This window comes from Sturnira hondurensis, unplaced genomic scaffold, assembly GCF_014824575.4.
Source record: "Sturnira hondurensis isolate 20B ecotype Veracruz unplaced genomic scaffold, ASM1482457v3 Scaffold0003693, whole genome shotgun sequence".
Classification (NCBI taxonomy): Eukaryota; Metazoa; Chordata; class Mammalia; order Chiroptera; family Phyllostomidae; genus Sturnira; species Sturnira hondurensis.
Genome location: NW_028076324.1, coordinates 9161595 through 9177332, shown reverse-complemented (window position 1 = coordinate 9177332; position 15738 = coordinate 9161595). Strand labels below are relative to the sequence as shown.

The window sequence follows — 15738 nt, the reverse complement described above, 5'->3', positions numbered from 1 at the left end:
GTAGGGCGGTTGCTTCGTGGTGTCCCTCTTCTTGGCCTGTTTTTCTTGCCCTCCAGCAGAGCTGGTATGGGGAGCAAGCGAGCCTTGCCTATACCCACCAGCTCCCGTCGTGCCTTTCCCTGGGGTGGAGTTCAGAGCCACTGCGGTTCCTTCTCAGTTGAGGTCACAAGCTCTCCAAATAGGAAGTTTCCTGATCTAAAGAACCCTGTGCTCCTCCCAAGCAGCCCTTGTGGGTGGAGCCCTGTAGACACCCACATGGGCATCCATCCCCCTTCTCCCCCAGGCCTCCAGAAGCTTTCTTGGCAGTCAGGGAGATGCTCTGCTGCCTGGGAGTTGGGAGAAGGGGGTGGGGGGAGAGGGAGGGAGAGAGAGAGGATATAAATCCTGTGCTTCGGAAGACTCCCACTGCTTCCTTTCCCACTGCCATTTGGAACCGTCTGGTAGATGACCTGTTTCCTTCCGACCATCCAGTCTCCTCGCCTTCTTTCAGCTGTTGCCTTTGCCAGACTAGCACCGCGTATGGTTGAAGGCCCCAGCGAGGTTCTTTCTCAGCCTGCTAACCTCCATCATCCGCCCTCTGGTCTGGCTGGTTAGAGACAAAATAGCCGCAGACTAAGTGACCACTGGAAGGCTGCAGAGCAAACATTTGTCTTATCAAGGGCCAGGGGAGCTGATTTGGGACAGATCAAGTCCCAGCCCCTGGCTCTTGCTGGGTCTGAACATGCAGCCTGGAAGATATTGGCTGGCCCTCCCTGCCTGTCACTGAAAGCCACAGAAATCTGCCTTCCCCAGCAAATTACTTATTTTACTTTCCTTAAAGAGCTGCCTCTCCCCCTCCAATCCCACTTCTCTTGACTTAAGTTCTGTGACGTTTGGGTAATAGCTGTCCATGCTCTTCCTACTGTCGTATAAATGTGTCAACATGTAAACGGGTCTGCACGTCCTTCGCTGGGATGGCTCATGCTGCACCCTGGTCTTTCCTCTCAGCGCTGTTGACTTTTTCGGGCAGAAAAGTTTTTGTTTTAAGGAGCTGCACTGGACACTGGAGGGTGTTGAGCAGCATCCCTGGTCCTGACACACTCGATGCTAGGAGTTTCTTCCCCCAGTTGTGACTGAGCATCCCAGGTATGGCTCGGTGTCCCCTGGAGATAGTCACCCTGAGGGAGAGCCACTGCACTTACCTGTTATTTTGTAACTTGCTTGCTTTTAATCAGTAATAGTCTGGATTTTCCCCCCATGCTGGTATCAATTAGTTTTTCAGAGACAGAATACTGCACTGTGGCTCGGAGGGCGGGAACCCCAGAGTCGCACTGCCTGGGTTCCCCTGAAGATCAAATGCCTGAGCCTCTCTGAGCCCTCAGTGTCTCCATCTGTGACATGGGGTGAGAGAGCTTGGTGAACGTCAGCGACAGCTGCCCTAGGCACCAGCCATCGCTGATTCACCAGCCTCCTGCTGAGGGACATTCAGGCTGTTTCTGGAGTCGCCTTTTGCTGCTACAGGCAGTAAATGGCTTGTCTTTGAATGTGGGTGCTTCAGTCCCTACAAGTTGGAGTCTCAACTTGGAGTGGCTGGGTCAGGGGCCAGCAGATTGAAAAATGACTCACAGATACCCGATGGCTTCCCAGGAAGGTGCAGCAGGGGCCTAGAGAGACTGTCTGTCTTCTCATGGCTTTGCCAGCCTCAGGTGTTATCAGCTCAATCATTTTGGCTGATCTGATGGGAGGTGAAACGGATATCTCGTTGGTGTTTAGAATCTGGTTACTTTAAATGCCTGGGCTCCCGAGCCCTGGTCCAGAGAAGGCCTGATGGGATTCTTCATTGGCTTTTGGGGGTTGTGTGGGTGCCTCGTTCCTGGGGGCTTGGACACTTTTATGGGGCCAAACTGTGGACTTTGGGGCTGAGTTGTGGTCTTCCATTTCAGAGCCATTTCCCGCCTGTTCTTCCTGTTCCCGTGGTATCTCGGAACAGTCAGCTTCTTCTCAGGCCTCCCAAACCCTCCTACATCTAATGTGGTAGCTGGTTATGTCTGCTTTGCCTTCAGCATGGACCCAGAATCTGCCTACTTCTCCCCCTCCTCTGCGTCCACCTGGTCCGGCCCCATCATCTGTTGCTGGCCTGGTCCCCATCACTTCACATGCTCCTGGCAGCTCACTTTAGAAGGCTCCCCTTAAAAAGTGACTCAGATCCCATCCCTTCTCTGCTCACAGCCATATGGTTCAGATGGCCCTGCATGACATGCTGCCATCCTCTTCCCGCCCTCACCTCCTCCCTCTCTCCTGATCACGTCCTCTGCCCCAGCCACACATGGCACACCACTTCTCCAACACACCAGACAGAGTCCTGCCCCAGGGCCTTTGCATGGTCTGTTCCCGCTGCCTGGAACACTCGTCCTTCACATCTGTGTCATTTGCTTCCTTAGCTCTTTCAAGTTTTTGCTGAAATACCTCCTCCTGCATGGGGATATTTGAAGGAGGCCTGGGAGAGGGGTAGGATGACAGCACAGTGCAAGCAAGGGCCTGGTATACTTGAAGAACAGTGAGGGCTAGCATGCCTGGGGTGGGGCAGCCAGCCCCGCTAGACGCCGCCTCTGTAGCTGTGGGCAAACGGTAGCCAGGGATTGCAACACCCTCACTGAGAGTGAGTTGTGGCCTTACGGGACAGGAAGCTCCCAGTGTGAGTTTCGCCCTGGCCACTTTCTAGGAATTGTGACCTAAGGCACTTGGACTGGCAGCATTGGTCTGCCCTGTGGAGAGGCCTTGGGGCTGGACCATCTTTACCAGCGGGGACAGTCTGCCTCAGTGTCTCCATCTGTGAAGTGGACTTGATAATTGTGCCCTCCTAGTGAGCTGGACTGAGTAAATGGAGGTGCAGAGCCCTTAGAAGGGTTCCTCACTCCATGTGAGTGCTGGGGCTTTCCCTCCCCGGGTCCACACGCAAGGCAAAGGGGCTGCACGCCATAAACTGCTTCTTGTGGAGCCTGACACAAGCTGGGGTATGCCATGGGGCCCAGGGCACGTGAGCACATGAGCGCTTGTACTTGCCTCGCAGTCCTTCACTAGTACTTACTGGACATTCATCGAGCGCCCGCTGTGGGCCCCAGGGGTTCTGGGTGCCTGGGGCAGTCACATCCCTTGACCAGGGGATTCCTTTGCTGCCCTCTGGCCTCTCAGATTGGTGGGGCTGGGGTGGGGCACACAGATTAGACCAGGGGCTGCAGTCTGTGGTCCCCTGGACAAATCCTGGCCAGTGCTGGCTTGTGTCACTGAAGTTTTATTGGTACATGGCCACGCCCATTCACTCACACGTTGTCCATACTGCTGTCACGCTGCAATGGCAGAGCTGAGTCTCAAGACAGGCCTTATAGCCACGGTGTGGAAAATATTCACTCTCTGGTCCTTTATGGAAAATGTTTGCCGACCCCTGAGTAAGACTGTGCGGGACAGAGGGGCGTGCGGATTCCCAGGGCCTGTTGTAGGTGGGCAGGAGAGGAGGCGACTGGAGTGAGAAACAGCAGCTGAGGGTGGAGCTTTCAGGCAGAGGGAACGTGCAAAGGCTCTGAGGCCTGAGTGCATGTGATTTCTTTGTGCAACAGAAACTCAGTGTGGGGCAGGGACTGAGATGGGCGGGGCCAGAGACACAGCCCTGGAGGCCCTGGCTCTGCCTCAGTTTTGTTCTGCATTCAGTTGGTGGTACTGGTGGGTTGAAGCGGGGCAGGGGGCACAGTCAGGTTTATGGAGTGTGCTCTGGCTGCTTGGTGGGAGAGGGGCTTCGGGGTAGGGTGGGGTGGGTCTGGGCCAGGGGTGGGGCATGGGGGTGGAGGGAGGTGAGGGAGAGGAGGAACCCAGGATGGTTTTGGTCTGTGTACCCTGGAGTTGGTGGTGGCTGGTCAGAGGATGGGGGTGGGAGTGTGGGTGCAGGGTGGGGGGTGGGGAGAGGGCCCAGGAAGGAGCAGGTTGGGGAGCTGAGCTTGCACTGATGTGGGAGGAGTGGTGAGGGGGTTGCTGCCCTGTGGAGCCTACGGACTCGGCATGGTGGCCTGGGGCTTGGCCTGGGGGGTGCTGCCTTGATCTGGGACAGTGTTCCCCTGATCATTAAGGTCCCCACTTTCCACCTTGGTGTTTCTTCTGTAGATGAGGGCAGTGAGGTCCCGAGGATTTAGGGGGACAGAAACAGGTGAGGCCCGCAGGCCCCGGTGGCACTCTTTAAGTGACACCTATGTGACCTAGGTATTTACAGAGGGGGAGGGCCAGGCTCTGGGGGGGTCCTGGGCCCCCAGGCCTTATGTTTCTAAATCCTGCCACTGTGACCGAGTTGCACGTCACTGCATGTGACAAGGCAGGCTGAGACCCCGCTGGGGATTTTCCCTCTGCTGCCAGCTGGACTCACAGCCCCAACCACGGGGCCGCCCTGATCCGGGGATTACTGATCCGGTGGGTTACTGACCCAGGGGTTAGCCAGCCAGCCTGCTGGCTCTGCACCTCCAGCCCAGAGGGAGCAGGGCTGTCCCAAGTGGCCCCAGGTGCCCAAACCAGTGGAAAAGAAAAGTTTTCAGAACTGACCTCTGTCTTTGACTGAAGAAAGGAATCTGAACATTTTGTCATAATTGTCTGCCTTCTCTTGCCCATGAATTACGCACATGTGTGGTGATCTTCATCCTGGATAGGGGGGCATGGGGTTGCTGTCGAAGCTTTAGGGGTTTGGGCTTCGTCTCATTCTGTGGGTGATGTTCCCCACACATGTCCTTATGTGCCCCCTACTGGGAGCTGTCATAGCTGGAAGCGCATGAAGTGTTTTGGAGATGGTACAGTGTATGAGCCACTGTGGGGACCAAGGGGCGGGCAGAAGTAGATGGAGAAGGGAAGAGACACAGAAGGAGAGCCAAGAAATGGGTCCCTGCGGCCATGGGAGGAAATTGTTCAGCTATTCTGTGCCTCAGTTTCCTCATTCGCAAAGCAGCATCCTAGACATGCCTTCCTCTCTGGCTCACATGAAGATCAGATGCATCAGTGACCAGGAAATGCTCAGGACGGAGCCCAGCCGCTTAGGAAGCGGGGAGCAAAGGCACATGACTTAGGCTGGGCAGCCCGGGCCAGCGCTGTCTGCCTCCACGTGCAGGGCAGCGTGGTCAGCCCGGACTCTGCCCCCAGGGCCCCTTGGCCTGCTGGCTTGGTATGAGCCCATTCGGCTGTGTGACCGGGCCACGTCTCTGTCGGGGACCCTGGGCCTCTCACAGTCAGGGTGGCTTAGGACCCACTGTGTGACAGACATTGCTGTAGCTCAGTGGACTGTCTCCGAGGCTCGTTTCTCACTTAAGGCCCAGTGTCCCTGGCAGGTCAGCAGGGAAGTGAGCTCGTTGTAGTCACCCAGAGATGCAGGCGATGGGGGCTGTTGTCACCCTGAAGGTGCTGTCACCTGGCAGACGTGCACGTGCAAACTCTAGGCCACGGCTACGGTTTCGGTGGTATTATTGATAGGGCCTCCAGTCAGGCTCAGAGGAGCCCGGCTTGGGTAATACGTTCTGAAGGTGCTGGACAGATGAAGACTTTTGGTCATGGCCAGTCTCATGCTGTCATAATTCCGCAAGTGTCACCTGCAGGGTTGTCTCTGTTGGCTGAATTCCCGGAGGAGACAGAACTGCCAAAAGTAAAGGCTCCCTCCATGCCTGTGCCATTCAGAAGGTGCCACCTATACTCTGGTGTGCCCGGGGTGCACCTCAGTCAGGGGTGGGGAGGCCCGCAGATCAGGAGATGACCACCGCTGGGGAAGGGTGTGTCACTCACAGTTGCGGGGGGCATGCAGGGCATGTGGGGGAGTGCCAGGAAGCAGAGGGGGGAGGGGAAAGCATGGGCCTTTTGGGGGAGTTTGTTAGGACACAGTGGACAAGGCAGGGGAGGTACACTGAGCAAGCTCATTGTGAATGAGCTTTGAATAATTGGCCAATTTGAATAATTTCAGTTGCTTTGCCTGATGGGGGCGCCAGTACTTGGCCCTCGGTGACTGGGGCAGGGGATTGGGGGCTTGTGTGTGTGTTAGATAAGGAGGTGGGCATGTGTGTATGGATTGCTTGGTTTGTACATGGAAGGTGCACTCACGGGGAGCTGAGTGTGATCTCCGAGCTGGCCAATGCCAGGACAGAACAGTCTCCCAGGTGCACGGCCCCGAGATGCCAGAGCATCATCAAATATGGGAACTAAAAAATGGCGATTAACCTGGAGACATGGAGCGACCTGAGTCCCTCGGCAGTAGGTGAGTGCCTGTGCCCATCCTCTTCTCCGATCTTTGCCGGGTTTGTGGGTGCAAAGCGACATCTTGGCATAGTTGCGATTTGGGTTTGTCTTGTGAATAGAAGTGAAAGCTCTTCATACAGTTTTTCCTTTTTCTGTGTCAATTTTGTTTTATTAAAAATGTATTCCAGCAAAAGGAGCAAAGACAAGCCTGAGACAGAATTACTTGCCCCCCGGGTCACACCGGGACGGGGACAGCACACCCCTGCAGTATTCTGTCGTTTTGTCAGAGCTGGGGGGTTGGAGCATCACCCCTAGGGAATCAGGAGTCAGGGCCACCATGGAGGCAGTCATCTTGTTGTCTCTGCTCAGGCAAGTTCTGGGAGTCCTGTTCCCGGCCATCTTGGTCCTGCACTTACAGACCCCTCTTTACCCCATTTCTGCATTTAATCACACACTCCTGAGTGCCCTTAATTCATCTTCTGGGAATTGTATAACTGTTTCTTTCTCATATTCAATTGAATTACCCATCTTATTGATTTGTAGGACTCTTTATATATTATGGGAGTTTTTTCTTTTAATCTGCAGTATAAGTTGCAAGTTGTTTTTTCCTACCTTCTCTTAAGATGCCTGTTAATGCCAGGCAGGTAGTCTTGTCTTTCCATGGTCAGATTGATCAGTCTTTCCTTTTATGGTTTCCCAGTTCAGTATTATAGATGGAAAATTCTTCCCTGTTCTGAGGTTATAATTAAATTCTCCTAGTACCTCTATAGTTTCACCTTTTTTTAAAACATTTAAGTCTCACTACATTTGGAATTTATTCTGCCATAAGGCATGTGAGGGTTTAGTTGGTTCGGGCTTTTCCGGGTGGCTCGGTGTCGTCTGAGCCCCGCGTCCTGGAGAGTCCGCTCTCCACACCCTTTGAGATGCCGCCTCGACCCCTACACCAGACTCCTGCATGCAGCTGGTCTGTTTCTGGACCTTCCCTCTGTCCCGCACGTCTCCCTGTGTCTCATGCAACGGGCGTGTCTTAAACTACAAGCAGTCACAAGCTTGCTGTGAAAAAGCGACTGCTGGACCTGCGCACAGTGGGACGTGCACGTTTCTGTCCCTCCTGCTCTGTTTCTACAGAGGTGATGGCCGCCATTCCGGGCGTTTCTTCTGTGCCTGAACCTGCCTGTCTTTGCCTGTATTATTATTTTTTACATATTTTATTTCAAAAACTTCCAAGCCTGCAGAAAAGTTACAAGAATGTGAAGGTGAACACCTCTACATCCTTCACTGAGGTGCCCCAGCTGTTCCGGTTGCCTCATTGTGTTGTCTGTGTGTGTGCGCTGTCCTGCTGGGCCATTAGAAAGTCGGACACGGTGCCCCTGTCCCTGTGTGAGTGCAGCTGGCCGGCGTTACTTGCAGTTCTGCTCTGTGACGTTGCCACAGGCACTGACCTCTGCTCCTGAGGAAATGCAGGGCTTCGGTTCCTGCACGTCTCTGGTCACACAGTTCTCAGCTGATCAATAAGTAACCTTGTGTGTGTTTCTGTTTAAAGACACCTTACTTAGCATGCATCATTGCTTCATTAACACTGTGCTCCCGGCCCTGTTGATTGCGCCTGAGCCAAGCTTCTGTGACATTGACATGCGTCTGCTCTGTGAGACACGGCTTAGGAATCCTAGACAGCGCTCCATTTCTGTGCTAGAGAGACATTTTAAACAGCAAAATCACCAAGAGAAAGCACAAAAATGCAAAAGAAGTGGCACTTCCTAGACCGTGAAAAGGACACTTATATTTACACTACAAGAGCTGAGACAAGAAGGCAGAGCATCGTGCGGTTGAACCGGGCTAGGTACATGTGGGTGCGCACACATTTTTCACTGCCTGCCTGTGTCGGTGCATGAGGGTGAAAGCCCCATGGGGGCTGATGTGGGCTTACAAGTAAATTGTAGCCAGAAGGTGAGTTGCAGCTGTGGGACTGGTGAATAATGAGCATCGTCTGTGTAACTTATAAGCAAAGGCATTCGCCTGGCTCAGTGCAGCCGAGTGAAGGGGGTGGGATGTGGGGGTGGGAGTCACTGTCTCAGAGGGTGATCCGGAGTCATTTTGAGCTGGGGCGGTTGGTTCCCTCTCTGGGATGTGGTCCAGGACCACACAGTGCTTGGAGACCTGGGGGCCCTGGGGCCACCTGAGCACCCGTGACTGGGCAGGCTTCCTTCCTGGTCTGATAAGTCTTATGCAGACCTTGACCCCACTGCCCAAACCCTTCCACCTGGGTATTGACCCACCATTGACAATGACTCACTCTGCCCACCTCATCTGTCCTTGTGCACCTGTGGACCTCTGCCCTCTCCTCCAGGAAGCCCACCCAATTCCCCCAATCAAGCCTGCCCCACCCAGCCTTTCCCCCCTGCCTCATGGACCTCATGGACCTCATGGTGGTGGTTGTTTATCAGCCTGTAGGCTGGCTTTGCCCAGGGCCTTGGGCCCTGGACTTGGGCAGCAGGGCTGTGCTGGGCACAGACAGGTATTTGGCCGTGTTTGTACCATGAGTGGTGAATGTTCTGGAACCTTCTTTCTGTTTTTCTTGAACACCGGGACTTTGGAAAACTGTCCAGCTAGCAGCTTAAAGCCTGCAGTCCTTCCCCCACCCCACGTCCTCTGCAGGGCTTCCTGTTTACCACTCTGGAAATGCGCTCATTCTGAGCAGGGGGGTCAAGGGAGGGTGAGGAGCAGAGGGGGCAGAAGGAGTTGGGCAGAGCTCCGTGTGGAGCAGGAAGGGCAGGGTGGGCTTCTGTCAGGGCTCTGCCCCTCGGGGACCACCCCTTACTCCGTCCGTTAGCGCACCCTCCCTCCCGCCACACCACGCCCTTTGCTGTTTCCCGGAAGCCTCCTGTCCTGTCACCACAGGGCCCTTGCATGTGTTGGGGGGGCTGCCCTCCCACTTAGAATTCAGCGCTCACTTGAGATTTTTCTTTCCCTTCCTGTGGAGCAATGTCACGTGTTCAGGACAAAATGCAGGCCTGGCCCCACCCCCAGGCACATCTGTCGCCAGCTTCTCCGTTCCCTGCGAGGTACTGGGCCATGCACCAGTGCCCTGGTCACACACCTCCTCCCATTGTGTCTGTAAAATACACGTCACTCTGCACTTTGGCTTCTTTTCTAAACACGCTTTTGGGGTTATAGCTTTATTGAGATACAGTTCAAACGCCACACGGTTTGTCCAAAGTGTGTAATTCGTTGGTTCTTACTGTTTTCACAGCGCTGTGCATCCATCGCCACAGTCAGTTCTGAGACCCTCGCACCCACTCTGACGGAAGTCTGTCCCAGTTAGCATCGCTCCCAAGTTCCCTCCCCACCATCCACTTCCTGTCTCTGTGAATCTGACTCCTCTGGGGTTCCTATGTGAGTGGAATACTCACTATTTGGCCTTTTATGACTGGCTTATTTCATTTGGCACCCTGAAAAGAAGCCACATCCGTCAGCAGTCATAATAGTCACTTCCCAGTCCCCTCCCCAGCCCCCAACAACCACTAAACCCACTCTGTCTCTGGATTTGCCTGTTCACATGTCATAGAAATAGAATCACTGTGTGACCTTTCTGTCTGGCTTCTCTCATTGTGAGTCATGTTTTCAAGGTTCATCCACTTTGTAGTGAGTGTCAGGTCTTCATTCTTTTTCAGGGCTGCATAATATTCCACTATGTGCGTGTATGGACACTGTGTTTATCTACTTACCAGTTGATGGGCACGTGGGTGTTTTCAGCCTTCAGCTACTGTGAACCTGCTTATATGGCTTTTCTGTGTGGTTGTGTGTTTCTATTTTCTGTTGGGTGGATGCCCTAGAGCGGAATGCTGGGTCACATGGAAACTCTGTGTTTACATTTTGAGGAACTATTAGAATATTTTCTTTCTTTTTTCAAGATTTTATTTATTTACTTTTAGAGAGATGGGAAGGAAGGGAGAAAGAGAGGGAGAGAAACATCAATCCATTGCCTCTCACACACCCCCTACTGGGGACCTGGCCTGCAACCCGGGCCTGTGCCCTGACTGGAAATCGAACTGGCGACCTTTCAGTTTGCAGGCCGGTGCTCAATCCACTGAACCACACCAGTCAGGACCCACCAGGCTGTTTTCTGATGGCCACACCATTATACATTCCCAAAAGCCTTGCACAAGGGCTTTGATTTTTCCATATCCTCACTATACTTGTTTTGTCCATCTTCTTTGTTTTTAAGATTTTATTTATTTATTTTTAGGGAGAAGGGAAGGGAAGGAGAAAGGAAGAGAAACATCAATGTGTGGTTGCCCTCATGTGGCCCCAACTGGGGACCTGGCCCTCAACCCAGGCATGTGCCCTGACTGGGAATCGAACTGATGACCCTTTGTTTTGCAGCTCGCGCTCAATCCACTGAGCTACATCAGCCAGGTGATGTTTTGTCCATCTCTTTTATTCCAACTGTCCTGGCAGGTGTAAAGTAGACTCTCTCTGTGGTTTTAATTTGCATTTCCCTGATGGTAATCATGTTGAACATCTTTTCATGGGCTTATTGGCCATCTGTGTATCCTCTTTGGAGAAATGTCTGTTCAGAATCTTTGGTTGCTTTTCAATTGGGGTTATTTTTCTTTTTGTTATTGAATCATAAGCATTCTTTATATGTCCTAGATACAGGTGCCTTACCAGATACGTGATTCGCAACATTTCTCCCCTTGTGTGAGCTGCCTCCTTACTTCCTTGGTGGTGTTCTTTGGTGCATGGGTGTTTCCGGTTTTGATAGGTCCACTTTATCTTATTTTTTTTCTGTTTTCTGTGCTTTAGTTGTCATATCTAGGACACCACTGTTGACCCTGTGGTCATAAAGATGTACCTCTGTTTTCTTCTGAGAGTCTTACGGTTTCAGCTCTTAAATTCATTTAGATTTACTATGTGTTTTTTAAAAGGTTTTGTTTATTTATTTTTTAAACATTTGTATTATAGTCACCATGCCGCACATCATGTTTTTTTAAAAATATTTTTTATTTATTTATCTTTAGAGGGGAAGGGAAGGAGAGAAATATCAATGTATGGTTGCCTCGAGTGAGTCCCCTGCTGGGAACTGGCCTGCAACCCAGGCATGTGCCCTGACTGGGAATTGAACCACGATCATGTAGTTCGCAGGCCCATGCTCAATCCACTGAGCTACACCAGCCAGGGCCTGTTTATTTATTTTTAAAGAGAGAGGAAGGGAAGGAGAAAGAGAGGGAGAGAAACATCAGTGTGTGGTTGCCTCTCGCACACCACCTCCTGGGGACCTGGCCTGCAACCCAAGCATGTGCCCTGACTGGGAATCAAACCAGCGACCTTTTGGTTTGTAGCCTGTGCTCAATCCACTGAGCTATACCAACCAGGGCTGTTTTATGTGTTTCTTTAAATTGCCATAATGTTAGTTAATAATATATACATTTCAGGTGCACAACATTATTATTCACTGGTGGTATTACTATAGCATGCTCACCACGGAAAGTCCAGTTTCCATGTGATGTGCTTTGAGTTAATGTTGTGCATGGTGTGAGGTAGGGCCCAGCTCCATTCCCTGCGTGTGGAGATCCGGGTGTCCCCACACTCCTTGTTGAGATGTTTTTCTCCTCCGTATTGTCTTGGCACCTGCTGAAATCAGTTGACTATAAATGTGCAGGTTTAGTTCTGGGCTCTAAGTTGACCTATTCTGGGCTGTTTTGCCAGTCTCTGTGCCTGTTTCTGTGCCAGCACTGTGCCGTCTTAGTGACTGTGGCTTTGTCATAAGTTTTGAAATGGGGAAGCATGCATCTCCCAACTCTGTTGTGCATTTTGCCTTTTAGTATGTTAAGTCTGGCCAGGTTCTTGGTCTCTATCAGTGCAGCTCAGCACTGCCGCCGCCTTTAAAGCACCTGTGTAATATTCCTCTCTGTGCATTCCAGCCCTTCCTTTAGTTTGTGCACCAGCTCTTTACGGGGCACCTGCTGAGTGCCCGGCCCAGTGGGAAGAGCGTAGGTAGTGGGGCCTGGAAAGAGCACAGGCAGAGGCTGGGTAGGGGTCAGTCAGCACCAGGTGGTCCAGGCCTTGCCCCTGTCGACACAGATGAGAAGCAGATGGAGAGATGTCTAGGTGGATGACACCATGTTGAAACGTCAGGTTGTAGCAATTGCTGCAAAGTAAGTTGCCCCCAAACACGGTGGCTTTAAACAAGAATAAACATTTATTATTTCATAGTTTCTATGGTTCAGAAATCCAGAGGTGGCTGAGCTGGGTGGTTCTGTCTTGGGGTCTCTCACGAGGTTGCGGGCAAGCTGGGGTCTGGGGCTGCCCCATCCAAAGGCCTGGCTGGGGCTTACTCACATGGCTGTCGGGGTGGCGGGGCTCCTCAGGGCACTGAGTGTGGCAGCTTCTGCCCTATGAGAGGTCCAAGAGCAAGGTGAATGTGGCAGCATCTTTTATGACCCTGTGTCAGAAGTCACACGCTGGCATTTCGTCCATATTCAGTGGGTCATACCCACCGGCCATTGCAGCAGGATGTGGATACCAGGGGCCACTGCATCAGACAGCTCGTTCGGCCCCAGAGCCTCCCTTTCTCACCTGTACAATTGGGTGGCTGTGTCCTCGCCTCATGGGCAGGCTGAGGCGTGAGCTACGGGGTTCCTACGTGCCTGGCGCAGGAGAACCCTCTGTGTGCAGGTGGTCCTACAATAACCCCAGGGCCCAGATGGGTGTCTGGGGCCTGGTTCCAGCCCCTCTCAGCCACCAACTTTCTGTGGGATTTTGAGCAAGCCCTGCCCCCTCAGCCTTGGGGTGAAGCAGAGCCAGCTTGGCTCCTAGGTTTCCTGAAGTTCCGCAGTCCCTGCTGGGAATTGGGGCCTGGGACCGGAATGCTGAGGGAGTGCCTGCCCCGGGCTCCCATTGACCTGTAGTCTGACTGGTGGGCATCCACCCTGTGAATGACAAGAGCCAGGCCTAGGGGCCCTCCAGCCAAGTGGCCCCTTGGGGCCCTCGGCATTCTGGAATCCAGGTGCAGTGTCTGCGGCCCAGCCCGGCTGCTGGAGAGTAAAAATATATCTGGGAGGAAAACTGGGCCAGAAACCTCTCACGTGGGTCCTGGGATAGCGCATGATCCTTGCCAGGCATCTGCGGGGGGGGGGGGGAGCCGCTTCCTGGGGGAGCCCTCTCCCTCATGTGCTCTGTCCGGCCATCCTGGGACTTGGCTCCAGGCTGCTGTCCCTTCCCCAGTGGTGATGTGCAGTTGCCTATCTGCCATTGGGACCTAGAGTCCCTTTGGGGAGCCCCCGTTCCCCACAGCCAGGCAGAGCGGTGTTAGCTCTTGGCATGGGGGGACCCGGGCCTAGCAGCCAGAGCTGCACATGCCCCATATGTGACCCGTGAAGCTATGCCCTGGACTTTGTGGGGGGCACTCAAGCATCTGCCTGGGGGAGGCAGCCAGCAGGGAGGGCAGCAGCTGTAAGACAGAGCACTTGGAAGCCCCCCAGGTCCAGCCAGGCTTGCAGCCCACCACCTCTGACTTTTCCACTTAGGCACTTAGGCAAGCGTCTATGTGGAGTGCCAGCTGACCTCTGTCACATCTGTTTAATCCTGCCCTGGTGGAGATTTGTACGTTAGTGGGCATGGCTGTTTTCTAATAAAACTTTATTTATAAAAATAGGTGGTGAGTGGGTATGGTCTACAGGGAGGTTTGCTGACCTGAGTTGTGTTAACAAATATCCCCGCAACACATACCTTGTTCTTCAGGCAGCGTGGGTCAGTTTCTGTTCAACACAAAACATCCTCATACCGCTTCTCTGAGCTTTTCCCCTCTGACAAGAGAGGAGACAGGCACTGCTTGGGACGGGACAGGGCAGGCCAGAGGCACTGAGGGCTGTGGCCTTGGTGTGCGTTCCACCCGTGGTCAAACGTCCAGCTCCGGGGAATGTGTGCAAGATGAGTGGGTGAGCGCTTCCCCTGAGGCTCCTAATGACGTTCACCCACAGCCTCCTCCATGCAGCCCTCCAGGTTTCTTGCTCGGGGAATACTCACTGAGGTCTGCCCTGGGCCCAGCACTAGGCTGGTGCAGAGTCACTGAGGGGCCGGAGAGAAGGCCTTCCCTGTGGAGCTCCACTGAGGGCAGGATGTCAGGGGGGAGTATCAGAGGGAGAGGCCAGGGCGGCCAGAGGAGGATTACACCCTAGGTCCGAGGACAGTGGGGAGCATTCACCAAGTAAAGGGGTGGTGGGGAGGGAGGGGTTCAGTCAGCAGCAGGGCCCAGGGCCTAGGGGTACAAGGTAGCCTGAACAGTGGAGGGCCTAAGGGAAGAGTCCCGAGAGGGGTGCCAGGCTGGAGGGGTGGGTGGGGGCCAGGCTGGGCTGGGGGGCAAGGGGAGTGAGGAGGTTGGGGGTACCTGGGGGCAGTCAGCAGTAGGCAAGTGACTCCTGGCAGTTCCCCGGTGGGGGCCAGGATAGTGTGCCCGGGGCTCCCTTGTGAATGGATACAGGCTCCCCTCACCCCAGCGTCCAAAACTGTAGGAGAATACCAGTCTCCCCGGCTGTGATGCCGTGGGTGACGCTGGGCAGTGTCCACTGTGTGGCAAGGGCTCTGCAGAAGGTCACCCAGGCCCAGAGATAGTGCACAACTGGGCACGTCTCTACCTGGGACGGAGCAAAAGTTGATCAACAAACTTTAGTAAGCCAGCAGCTCTCCATGCCGGGCCAGTGCTGAGCCCATCAGGGACCCTGTCCTTGAGCCCAGTTGAGATGGGGACAGGTGACCAGGTGGCTGCAGGAGGCTGGGCCAGGTGCCTGGAAGCACACGGGGAGCAGCAGCTCCACCTGGGGTATCAGGGTGACCTCTGAGGGGCTTCTGGAGGGAGAGGCTGGTTGCTTGTTCAGACAGGTCAGCTGGGGCTGTAGGGAGCCAGGGTGTGTGTGGGGGTGGGGGTGCGCGGGGGGGGGGGGGGGCTGGTGGCGGGGTTTGCTGATCACTGACTTAAAGGATAGAAAAAGGTCTGACTAACCCCCATAGTGGTATATTGGTGTCTTTTATATTATTCTGTGCCTTTTCTGGGTGTTTAAAATATTTTTAAATAAGATTTTATCTATTTTAGAGAGACAGGACAGGAAGGAGAAAGAAGGAAATATCAGTCTCGAATGCCCCCAACTGGGGACTCTGCCGCAACCAGGGCCTCACCCTGACCGGCCTCTCTTCAGCCTTGAACACCCCCAGGCCCCTCAGCCGCCCTCGCCCCAGCTATAAAGTGGGTCCAGGGGCGATTACCCGCTGGGGGTTTTGGGAGGGTCGGAGACAGGACTGGTGGGGCACGAGGCTGTGTGGGGAATGTGCATGTGTTGTAGCTTTTAAAAAACCATGATTGTTTTCTGTGACAGCGCCCCATTTCCCCCGTTGCCCTCTCCCACCCCACCCCCTCCACGGCCAGTCGCCACCCGCTGTCCGCGTCAGCAGGTCCTTTACACCCGTTCCTGACTGGCCCCTTCCCCTTCTTTCACCCCCCCCCCCCCCCCCCGC

The 15738-nt window shown here is 53.9% G+C and overlaps 1 protein-coding gene across 12 annotated transcripts in view; it reads left to right on the top strand.

The window, feature by feature from the left end:
- Positions 1–15738, top strand: part of PIP5K1C (phosphatidylinositol-4-phosphate 5-kinase type 1 gamma) — a 53140-nt gene that overhangs the window by 1153 nt on the left and 36249 nt on the right. The gene's annotated exons all lie outside the window — the stretch shown is intronic.